The sequence below is a fragment of the Chiloscyllium plagiosum genome, unplaced genomic scaffold (assembly GCF_037043375.1).
Source record: "Chiloscyllium plagiosum isolate Xiang-an unplaced genomic scaffold, Cpla_swu_hap1 HiC_scaffold_13, whole genome shotgun sequence".
NCBI lineage: Eukaryota > Metazoa > Chordata > Chondrichthyes > Orectolobiformes > Hemiscylliidae > Chiloscyllium > Chiloscyllium plagiosum.
This window is the reverse complement of record NW_028270151.1, coordinates 68247353-68260383: the sequence shown is the minus strand read 5'-3', so window position 1 is coordinate 68260383 and position 13031 is coordinate 68247353. Positions and strand designations below refer to the sequence as shown.

Here is a 13031-nt window from a genome sequence, read left to right as displayed (position 1 = left end):
AATGAGCTGCCAGAGGAAGTGGTAGAGGCTGGTACAATTACAACTTTTAAAAGGCACCTGGAGGGTATATAAATAGGAAGGGTTTAGAGGAACATGGGCCAAGTGCTTGCAAATGGGACTAGATTAGGTTAGGATATCTTGTTGGCATGGATGAGTTAGACCAAAGGGTCTGTTTCCGTTCTGTACAACTCTATGACTCTGTGAATCTATCTACCCTGCCAAGCCTCTTAAGAATAGTTACGTCTTTTGTTCCAATGGTTACATATCTCTTTCTTTTAAGCCCTGGAGAATATTGGCCTATTCTACTCAATCTCTAGGAAAACCTTTCCATTCCAGGAGCCAGAATAGTAAACATTTTTTGCATCTTTATTGCTCTAAGGCAAATCTTTCCGCCCTTACCTAAGGTGATCAAAACTGAACACTGTGCTTGCTGTATGGTCTCATCAAAACACTTTATAACTACAATAAGATTTCCTAGTCTTAAACTACAATAAAGGATAATATACCTTTTACCCTACTAAGTGTTTGCTGTATCTGCATATTTACTTCCTGTAATCTATGTTAAAATTCTCAATCCCTTTAAAAATTCAACATTTATTGGATTTCTACCTTTTAAAAACATTCTGCTTTTCCATTCTTGCTACAAGAGGGTTAATTTCATATTTCCCCAAATTATTTTTTGATGACTATTTCTTACCCAGTCATACACCTAAGTAATGTCCCTCAGTGGTTAGATCTGCTATCTCACAGCACCAGAGACCAGGTTCAATTCTAGCATTGGGTGACTGTCTGTGTGGAGTTTATATGTTCTCCCTGTGTCTGCATGAGTTTCCTCCAGCCGCCATTATTTCCTCCCACAGCCCAACGATGCACAGGTAAGGTTGATCGGTCATGGGAAATGCAGGATTATAGGTGAGTATGAAGCTCTTTGGAAGATTGGTGTCAACTTGATTGGCTGAATGGCTGGGGCCTCCACAATGTAGGGATTCAATGAAATCCTCTCACAGTCCCTTTATTGAGGTATACTGCTCAGAAACAGACCCTTCAGTCCAACTTCTCTGTGCAGACCAGGGATCCTAAATTGATTTAGACCCATTTGCTAGCATATGGCCCATATTCCTCTAAATGCTTCTTATTCATATACCCACCTAGTTGCCATTTACATGTTATAATTGTACTAGCCTCCATCACCTCCTGTGACAACTCATTTCATAAACACACCACCCTCTTTGTGAAGAAGTTGCCCCTCAGGTCCCTTTTAAATCTTTCCCATCTCACCCTAAGCCTATGCCCTCAAGGTTTTGACTCCCATATCCTGGGAAAAACATCTTGGCTATTCACCCTATCTATGCCCTTCATGATTCGATAAACCTCTATAAGGTCACCCATCGGTATCAGACATTCTAGGGACAAAATCCCCCAAATTATTAAGCCTCTCTCTACAGCTGTGCTCTTCAAGCATGATTTCCTATCTAGTTTTGTGTTGTCACCAAATGTGGACTCATTTCTTTCATGCCCTTTACTAAATCCTTGATAAATTTTAAATAGCTGAGACAAGCATATGTACTTGCTGTACAAGGAAAGCAAAGTGCTTGGACATCTCCAAGCTCTTGGATCCTGTACAAGCCAACTGGTGGAGGTATTCACCAACATCATAGAATCCCTACAGTGTGGAATATTTGGCCCAACAAGTCCACACTGACCCTCCAAAGAGTAACCCATCCAGACCCATTCCCCTACCCTGTTCCTCTATATTTACCTGTGACCAATGCATCTAACCTACACATCCCAGAACACTGTGGGCAATTTTAGCATGGTCAATTCACCTAATCTGCACGTTTGGACTGTGGGAGGAAATAAGAGCACTCAGAGGAAACCCAGGCAGATACTGGAAGAACGTGCAAACTCCACACAGCCCATGGCTGGAATCAAACTCAGGTCCTTGGCGCTGTGAGGCAGCAGTGCTCACCATTGTGCCATCATGCCACCGTGCCACTATCTTCCTGCTCTCCTCCTACAAGCTGAAGACCTCATCTGCTTCAAGAAGGACACCATCATTCTAGTACATAAGAAAGCACATGCATCGTGCCTTAACGATTACTGTCCAGTGACTCTGACCTCCGCTATCATGCAGGGCTTCAAGAGGCTGGTCATGGCCCACATCAACTCCAGTCTCCCAGCCTGCCTCCACCCTCGACAATTTGCTTACTGATGTATTAGGTCCACAACAAAATGCCATTTCCGTAGCCCTGCACTCATTCCTGGAACATCTGGACAACAAGGACACCTACATCAGACTCCTGCTCATTGACTACAGCTCTTCCGAGACCCAAATCTCGGCTCTGCCCTCTGCAACTGGGTCCTCCATTTTCTGACTCACAGACTGTATTCAGTGAAGATAGACAACTGCACCTCATCCACAATAACACTCAACACTGGAGGCTCCCCCAGGATGCGTCCTCAGCCCCCTACTATCATCTCTGTACACCACACTCTGTAGCGAAATTCTGAATGAACGCCACTTACAATTTTGCTGATGACACCACCTTAGTAGGACAGATATCTAACGACGATGAGGCAGAATACAGAAAGGATATAGAAGGCTTGGTGGCATGGTGCAATGAGAACAACCTCTCAATGTCGGCAAAACTAAAGAACTGATCATTGATTTAAGAAAGCAGGAAGGAGAACACACCCCATATACATCAATAGAGCTGAGGTTGCGAGGATGGAAGGCATCAAGTTCCTCGGAGTGATGATAACTGACAACCTGGCCTGGACTTCCCACATAGATGCAACAGTCAAGAAGGCAGAACAACGTCTCTTCTTCCTCAGGTGGGTCAGGAAATTTGGCATGTCCACAAGATCCCTCACCAACATTTACATATGTACAATTGCAGCTTACTGTCCAGATCATAATGACCTGGTACGGCAATTACTCTGCCCAGGACAGTAAGAAACTACACAGCTCAGTCCAACACAGAGGCTATGTTCTCCATGTACATGGCTCGCTGCCATGGAAAGGCTGCCAACATCATCAAAGACCCATCATATCCCTGGAATGCTCTCCTACAACCTATTCCACCAGGCAGAAGATATAGAAGCTTGAACACAGGCACCACAAGGTTCAGAAACAGCTTCTTCTCAGCCGTTATTAGACTGATGACTGGACTCCCCAACTTCAAATATTGCTGATCTTGCTAATGTCGACCTTGCCTAGCACACACCCTGTGTGGTGGAACCTGTACACCTCTGTCCAAGTATTTTTTTTCATCCTATGATCTGTATGTCCTGCTTACTATGATCTCCTGTACTGCTTGTAAAATAAGTTTTTCACTGTACTTAGATACACATGACAATAAATCAATCAATCAAAATGGCACCTTTATATCCTGCTCTCCTGAAAAGCACATCACCAACAGTCTAAAGTTGAAACTGTGAAATAATCTACTAGCCATCTGACAGCAAGTGGAGCTCAATGGAGTTGCTTCCTATCTAACACCAAACAGAAGCTTTATTAGAACTACAAAGGTTTTAGAATTGTTAAGAAAATGTTACAGGAGACATCTGTGAATATTTAATTTTATGTAAATATGTCAGCAAGATCTTTCCATACATAGATAGAAGTTTTTTGTTGCACTCTCCCCTTCCTGTATCTGTGATTCTCTTAATGATTGGTGTCTCTGTGTCCTGTGAAATTAATCTGTCCAGAAATCTCTTTCTGACACTTTATAAGCTCATGACTTCCACCATCATGGGATGCTGATATGTAGAAATACTGTCCACAGAATTTCTCTCCCAAGTTGTAAGGAGAAACCTGTTTTTGAAATCAATTGCTGTTCATAGTTATTGGGTCAAAATCCCAGGATATGTTTGGCAACAGCATTATGGATGACACACATTGACTTCAACAGTTCAAGAAGGCATCTCACTAATGCATTCTGAAGGACAATTAGGGATCAGTAATAAATGCTACGCTTGCAAGCAGTGCACAAATGAAGCATAAAAATCGAATTCTCATCCTTTGTCACATGTTAGGATGTTATCAACTTAAACTCCCACTCAAAGATTCTGAATTAGGGTTATTCAAGGGTTATTCAACATTTCCCGCAGAGTTGCCAATCTAAGAGAGTGGTCTCTGTCCACAAAAATACACATCTTACATTCCCACAGAGCCAACATTTTAATTTCTAGTTCTCATTTTAAAATTTATTAACAGCCTATTAATTCTAGAAATAATAAAATGTCTTGAAATATAAATTGCAACTGGTGAAGGGATTTAACTTGATTTCAGGTTAATTTCTAATTTGTGAGTTTTCTTTTGTTCATTGTCTCTTGCTGAGAACTGACCTGCTCTTTTTCAATATGCAGATAGAGTGCCAAACAGCTAGACAGGGCTTCAGGTGAGGATCTCATTGAAAGATGGGACCTCCAAAATGCAGTGTCAACCTCAATTATGAGTAGAACCTAATTCAACAACATTCTGACTGAGGCAAGAGTGTAACCCATGAAGCCAAGGTTCATACCCAAGAGTGTAAATACATCTAAAATTGAATCAAAATCATCGCTAAAATGGAATTGATCTAAAAGTATCAATCAAGGCTTTAATCCTAACTCAAAAGGTCCTTTGGCATGGCTTCATCTTTGGGATTACATTGCAAGAAACCTGGAACAGAAATCAAACTGATCAGGAATTCACCTTTTTTCAGCTTTTAATTTTAATTTTTTAAGGTAAACAAAGTATAGACAACAAGTCTGTTTAAGGAGAAGAAGTTGACCATACAATAATTATAATGAGTTTCTACAGTAAATGGATTAATAATCCAGCTTCTTTTCACTGGTTGGTTGCAGTTCTCAGACACAAGATAATCAGCAGCTTAGGTAGAGCAAGAAAGACTCAGTCCCTGAGTTAAATGATTTTATAGCATAGTTTGCTTTTTTTAAAATGCATTCACAGTATGCATTCATAGGCAAGCATTTATTGTCTGTCCCTAATTTCCAGAGGGCAGTGAAGAGTCAACCATGTTGCTGTGGGTCTGGAGTCACATGTAGGCAAGACCAGGTATGGATGGCAGTTTCCTTCCCTAAAGGACATTAGTGATCCAAATGGATGTGGATGAAGAAGAACAGAAGTTCTTCTTCCAGGCTCATTAAACCCCTATTCCTGTACTCATTCTACTTCCCTTCTAATTCTGACCATCATTGGACACTGCCAACCATTATTGGGTGCCCCACAGTTAAGATCTCCAGACTGCCATCCAACCCTTGCCCATCAAGCAAGATCCCCAATGGACCATCATGTAACATGACCTAACTCCCATCCATCCGGTGATATATTCTCCTAGGCTCGACATCAAGATCTCATTTAATCCCTCGACACAGTTATTGGCTCTCTTAGGCGTCAACTCTATGAAGTAGGCATTATAATCAGGTGACCCATGACCTCCAGGATTGTTACGGGAATATTGACATTCTTTCTCATGAGCATGGTTAAAAACTCAAAATGTGGAAGTGAAGGCCAAACCTAGCCGGAGTCTGAAACTTACAAACCGCAAAGAACAAAGAAAAGACAAAAAAATAGTGCAGCATAAGAACAGACCCTTTGGCCCACCAGGACTTCACTGATGCTTTTGCCTCTATGCGGTCCATCTCCCTCTATTCCCTTTCTATTCATATATCTGTCAAGGTGCCTCTTAAACATTGCTATTGTGTCTACCTCTACCACCTCCTCTGGCTGTGCATACCAGGCACTTACCTCTTACACCTCATGTAAAACAACTCGCTTCACATCTCCTATTAACTTCTCCCTCACTTTAACCTCCTTCCACCTATCGTATTCCCAATGCCCCTCTCCTAAGTCCCTCCTCCCTACCTTTTATCTTAGCCTGCTTGGCACACCCTCCTCATTCCTGAAGAAGGGCTTATGCCAAAAACATCAATTCTCCTGCTCCTTTGATGCTGCCTGACCTGCTGCGCTTTTCCAGCAACACACTTTAAAACTTTGATCTCCAGCATCTGCAGTCCTCACTTTCTCCTACTTTACACCTATGTCCATAGTAATTGACAATAATTTCTACTGGGGAAAAAACACTCTGAATAGCTATTCTATCCACGCCTCTCATAATTTTGTAAACTTCTATCAGGTCACCCCTCATCCTGCAAAGGTCAAGTGAAAACAAATCAAGTTTGTCCATTCTATCCTCATAGCTAATACCCTCTCTCAAAGCCTTCACATCCATCTGGTACTGCGGCGGCCAGAACTGTATACATTATTCTAAATGTTGCCTAACTAAAGTTCTATATGCCTGCAACATTACTTACGAATTTTTGTACTCTATACCCCTACCAATAAAGGCAAGCATTCCCAATGCCTTCTTGTCCACCTTATCCACTTGTGCTACCACTTTCAGGGAACTGTGGACTTCCATGCCTAGATTTCTCTGCCTGTTGATGTTAATAAGGGTCCTGTCATTTACTGTATAGATCCCTCCTATATTACTTCTCCCAAAATTTATCTCTTCGCCTTTATCCAGATTTAAGTCCAGTTGCCATTTCTCCACTAAGTCTCCAGGCTATCTATATCCTGTGCAACCTCTAACAATCCTCCTCACTATCTACAGCTCTCCCAACTTCATGTCATTCACAAATATACCAATCAGTTTACCTACATTCAGAAGTCCCAGCACTGATCCCTGTGGAACATCACTGGTCATAGATCTCCAGTCTGGAAACACCCTTCCACTGCTACTCTGTCTTCGATGACTAAGCCAGTTCTGTATCCATCTTACCAGCTCATTGTGATTCACATATGAATCTTGAATCAGCCTGCCACCAAAGACCTTTCAAAGGCCTTGGTAAAGCCCATATACACAGCATCTACCAGCCTGCCCTCATCAGTTACCTTTTTCACTTCCTCAAAACACTCAATCAATTTTGTGAGGCACAAACTTCCTGCACAAAGCCATACTGCCTATTGCTAATAAGTTCATTTTTTTGTTGCCAAACATGACTAAATCCTATCCCTAATAATCTTCTCCAATAATTTCCCCACCACTGAAGTCAAGCTCACCAGCCTGTGATTTCCTGCATTATCCCCGTTGTCCTTCTTAAACATAGGAACTACATTGCCTGTTCTCCAGTCCTCTGGAGCAGAGATGGAACAGACAGTATTCAGTATTCATGCCGTCAGACATTGGACAACTAATCTTCCACTGAAACTGCCTGCCAGGTGTCAACAGCCACATTGTTTCAGACTGAACCATTGTTTGCATCTCCAGTGAACTACCTCTGTTAGAATAATGCTGCACAGAGTTGGTGAAACACAGCTTGGTCGGAGACCAGAAGCAGATGTAACAAGGACAACTCTTAACAGTTGAACAGTTCAAAACCCTGTTCTGCAACCTTCAAATATGCAAAAAATGTCACCTCACTGGATCTTCCTGTCCTGCACAATGCTATCATAGACACAGGCCACAGGATCTTCGAAGAGGGGGAATAAAAAGGGGAAACATGGAGGTCCAGCTCTCTGTTTTTTGCAACGTTTTCAAAAGCATCGCCACAGACACAACCTCAGAGAGGTCAGCCGAAGTACAGAACCAGCCCTAGAAGAGAGGAGAAGCCAAAATTGATGACTACAGATCCTAAACCATCAGTTCAAGTTCAGTAGTAGAGACCTCTCAGTAGAATGTACTGGGAAGCTCATATTAAAACTAGGTAGCCACAGTAGATTTGTGACAGTTTACCTGAGATTTACTGTTTACTGTGAAGAGACTTATAGAGTCTGATGGAGTCTAATTAAGCTACAACAGTAGAGTCTAATAAATATTGTGTTTCTTTGGTAAATTGTTCAATAAAGTTATGTTGGACCTTTCCTGAATCTTGTCCCCATTGTCTATCTCACTGTATAACGGGCCAGAATTAAAAAGAATTACTGCAAACTGGTCACAGTTAGTGATGGTACATTTACCCACCTTTCACTTTACAACACTGAAGACCCTGCTGTCTATCAATCAGATCGCTTGTGGGCTGGAACCACAGAGAACAAAGCAAATTTCATAAATCCTGCAGTTAACTTTACAAGGACATTCGAGAAATTAATTCTTCAAAATTTCACAACTCTACAGCATCTCCACAGGCTTCCCCGCACCCTGGTTAAAATATACCCCTAGACTAAAGTCCAGTTCAATGTTTCCACATGCCATTCATTCATCGACCAACCTAATCCCTCTCTCTGCTAAAGTACACATTACCTCCAGCAGGAGTCACTGAACAACAAGAGTGAAGATGTAAATCTGACATTTGTCAAGTGCAGCATGCAAGACTGAAGTTCGATCAATTAATAGGGCACAGATAGGCTTGAAACCTTTCTGGTTGATGTAAGTTTGCACCACATGGTTGCTTATGTTGTCCCTACTAAGGTACGTGAGAGTAACTGGTAATTGGAGAAAGACACATTTAAAAAGCAAGGATTTTGGAATTGATAGCTGCACTTTTTAAAAGCATGAATTGTATGTACGGTTTGAACCTTTATTTGCTCAACTAGTGGGGAAAGATTAGTTGCTGATGAACTGACACCGGGAGGGATGTACAGTGAAATTCATCCGAAACAAGTAGGTGACTGGTCTATGGACTGATGAAGACCTGCCAGCAACGCGATTGGCTTCCTGTGGTCGAATTTCTTATGGATGTGTATAATATAGTCAGAGGTATTTTTTTCCCTGCAGTAAATGGTGTCTAAAATCTGAAGCAAACCAGTTTATTTTACCTCACCAGGTGTCGTAATTTATTACTTTTAACCAACAAATCAGAGATTTCATAATTTGTGAACCAGGTGCCTCCTGAAAGCAAGTGAAAGTACGTGGAAATGTGAGATCAAGGAGCAGCAAGTCCCAGAAAGCCAAATCGATATCGCCGCAGACCCTGTGGACAGGGACATTTGAACAGCTTTCCTGAATTTTCCTCCATCCGTAACATCAATGATTCTTTTGTATTTCTCTGAGTATGTTTGCATGTGTTATAACTAGTGGAGTTCGATACCTACAGTTATTAGTTGTTTGCTTGTCACTAGAGTCTATTGTAACAAGCAGCAATTCTTAAGTTCAGAAACGTGCTCATGCTGTGTGTTAACCTGGGTCGAAAATGACAGATCATTTGGGGAATATTGCATACTTTGGAAAATCTTTCACTTTTGTGATGATTCTGGGAAGAGCAGGGTTTGGTTTTAAGTGTTATATCCACATGAGGTGTGACCTAATGTCCTTTTAACTTGTTTCATGCTTTAAAATAATAATTTACAGTAAAATGTCACGCAAATAGTGGAAAATAATGAACAGAAAACACTTGTTGTCTACATTCAGTCATTCATCATAAGAAGCAGCGGTATCTGCTCAAGTAAACTTGACTTTCTATTTATGTCACCACTCTGATTCTGACAGGAAGATTGGGCAGGATGTGGTGGGTGCCGTCAACCTAACATTCAGAATTAATGTCGAAAACAGCATGGCTGCAAATCTCCTCAGCGAAGAATCGTCGGTACATATTTTTATATACCGTGCAGTGTATTGAAGAAACATTGGCATTCCTGGATTTGTAAGAGAGAAAGAAAATTTCAGGAAGTTTACATACACACCGATTTTGGTAAACTTATTGACTTACCGTATACCAACACATACAACCAGTCATGTTAATTTCAGCAAACATGTGCGTAGTGAGCATTCCACCGCACATTCCATTCGTGGAAGTATTTCAATATGTGGTTTACATACCGACATTCATTCTGGGGCTGGTTATTAATTTGGCTGCACTGTGGATATTCTGCACCAAGATAAAGACGCTGATTGAATCTACGATCTACATGATAAACCTGATTTTTTCCGATATATTTCTGCTTTTCTCTCTGCCTTTCAAAATCCATGCCTTTCAAGTGGGTTGGAAGTGGCACCTGGGACCAATATTCTGTAAGTTTGTGGAGTCTCTGTATTTTGTGAACACCTATGGAACGATCCTGTTAACAACGCTGATCTCACTGGATCGCTACATCGCTATCAAACACCCCTTTCTGGCACAAACCCTCAGATCACCAAAGAAAGCCATCATTGTCTGCAGTGTGATGTGGACTTGTATCTGGTCTGCAAGTATTCCGAATTACATCGAATCTGATGGAAATCAGACAAGCGAAATTTGCTTTGTAAACTTTGATGAATTTTGGAAAAGGGGTACCATTCCTGTGAGTATGGAAATTATCTTTTTAATTTCTGCAGTTACTGTGTCTTTCTGCAGTATCCAGATCATCAGAACATTACGAAGAGTGGATGAAGAGAGAGATGATGTGAACATGAGGACATCTTTGAATATTGTCTCTTCAAATCTGGTTACCTTCCTTTTCTGCTTTACACCTTATCACATAGCCATGCTGTTGTACTTCTTAGCAAGGCGGTGCTATATATTTGAATATTTGGTACCTCTGCGAGTCTTTCTCCAAATAACCCAATGCCTTGCGAACATTAATTGCTGCCTGGATGGAATGTACTACTATCTGATCATTAAGAATTACTGGAAATCAGGGATCAAGAGCATAGGGAATACCAGTTGAACTCATACAAGTTGACAAGGACAGCTGGTGTGTAATGTAGACCAATAGCAAACAGTGTGGGTTCAAATGAATGCACCAACTGAGGTTACCATGAAGGGTCTGCTTTATCATCCTCGTCCCTCACCTGAGGCATGATAACCTTCAAGTTAAGCTTGCACTCGACATCTCTCCCTAGTGAGAGGGCAGCCCTATTGTCTTTACCTTTCCCTGCTCCTGTATTTTAAGACCCATTACATGTCTAACCTTTCTCTTCTCATTTTAAAACATTTTCCCCATCCACAGAGGCAGTCTGATCTATAGTTTATTTCCAACATTTACTGCTCATGCCTCAGATTTCCAAATTTTGTGATATATTGCTTTTGTACTTGTGCTAACTGAGGCCAGCGAATATTGAAGTACGATGCTACTTATAAACAAAATGCATGTTGTCAATTCAGTTTTGTCAAACTTTACTGCTAATGATACTATTTCTATAAAGCTGATATGATCAAATAAAATTATCTTAGTCACACTTTGACAATCCCGAGTCTTTGTTATCCCTTGTATTTGAATTAAAATGTGTTTTGGCCAGTGTTGTGGCTTCATGTTGTTACAATGAATCTGTTTTAATAATAACTTGCATTTATAAAAGACTACTAATGCATTAATATATTTCAAAGCTCTGCAGAAGAGCAAATTAAGTTTTCAAGGGCAATTCAGAACCGGTTTATTTAAGCATCATATATTAAAACCGCACCATAATATGATTTATGGTTCCTTTTTGATATGAAAGAACTGAAGAAATAAGAGCAGGATCTTCAGCCTGCTCTGTCATTCAATGAGATCGTGGCTGAAAATTTCTATCAATTCCATTTCATATCCCTGTCTTCTGGTTCCTTAATATCTTTCCTGCCCTAAAGACTGTCAATCTCAGTATTAAACCGATCACCCATGGCCTTCTTTGGCAGAGAATTCCTCTCAGTGAACACATTTCCCTTTACTTCAATTCTAAACTTCTCCCCTCTTTTCCTTAGTCTAATTCTAGAGTCTCTAGCATAAGGAAATGGGTTCTCTGCATCTATCCTGTAGGGCTGCTTCAGAATCCCTACATTGTGGAAGCAGGCAATTTGGGTGCACACCAACCCTCTGAAGAGTCTTCCATCTATATTCACCCCCTTACCCTATCTCTGTAACCCATCTAGTCTGCACATCCCTGGACACTAGGGGGTGATGTGGCATTGCCAATTCACCTAATATGCATATCTTTGGACTGTGGGAGGAAACTGTAGCACCTGGAGGAAACCCAAGTAGACACAAGGAGAACATACAAACTCCACACAATCAATTGAGGGTGGAATTGAACCTAGCACTGTGAGGCAGCAGTGCTAGCTACTGAGCCACTGTACTACCCCTTTTTGTCATAAAGTATTGTGATTAAATGAGCGTTATTTTCAAATACAGCATCCCTGACAATTCCTTTGCTCCCATTGCCATTCCAATGGTTACATACCACCTTCTTTTAAACATTGGTCCATTCTACTCAACCTATTCTCACAGGATAGCCTTCTCATTCCAGGCGACAGAGTAGTGAACATTTTTGGTCTAAGGCAAGTACATCATTCCTTAGGTAAGGTGATCAAAACTGCAAATTGTGCTCTGTATGTGGTCTCACTAAAGCTCATTATAATATGGTAAGATTTACTACTCATAAACTGCAAACGTTTTTGCAATGATGGATCATATACCATTTACCTTACTTACTGTTTGCTGAATCTATATGTGAACTCTCTGTGATCTCTATATAAAACAGATACATCCTTTAAAAACCCAACCTTTATTGGATTTCTACCTATTAAAAATTATTCTGCTTTTCCATTCTTCCTATGAGAGGGTTAATTGCATATTTCTGCACATTATATTTTGACAACTTTTTCTTAACCAGTCATACCCTTGAGCACAATGACTCAGTGATTAGCACTGCTGCCTTATAGTGCCACGGGCTGGGATTCATGGGCACCTGAGAGTTTACACATTCCCTCTGTGCCTGAATAGATTTTCTCCAGGCACTCTAGTTTCCTCCCACAGTCCAAAAATGTACAATTTAGGTGGATTGGCTAAATAACCCGTAGTTTAAAATGAGAAAGTTAGGAGGATAAGCTATGGGAAATGTAGGGTATGCATGGAGAGCTCTTTGGAGGGTCCGTCTGGACACAATGGACTGAATAGCCTACTTCTACACTGTAGGGAGTCTATGAAATCCTTCCACGGTCCCTTCAATGAATTATACAGCACAGAAACAAGACCCAGTTCAAATTATCTGCACCAACCAGATATCCTAAATTGATTTAGTCCCATTTGGCCCATATCACTCTAAACCCTTCCTATTCATTTACACATCCAAATGGTCTTTTAAATGTTGCCATTGTACCTGCTTCTACCACTTCCTTGGGCAGTTCATTCG

General features: G+C 41.0%; 1 pseudogene; it reads left to right on the top strand.

Moving 5' to 3' along the window:
* Positions 1 to 8343: 8343 nt before the first annotated feature.
* Positions 8344 to 11105, top strand: LOC122555826 (lysophosphatidic acid receptor 6-like; annotated as a pseudogene).
* The last annotated feature ends 1926 nt before the right edge of the window (positions 11106 to 13031 follow it).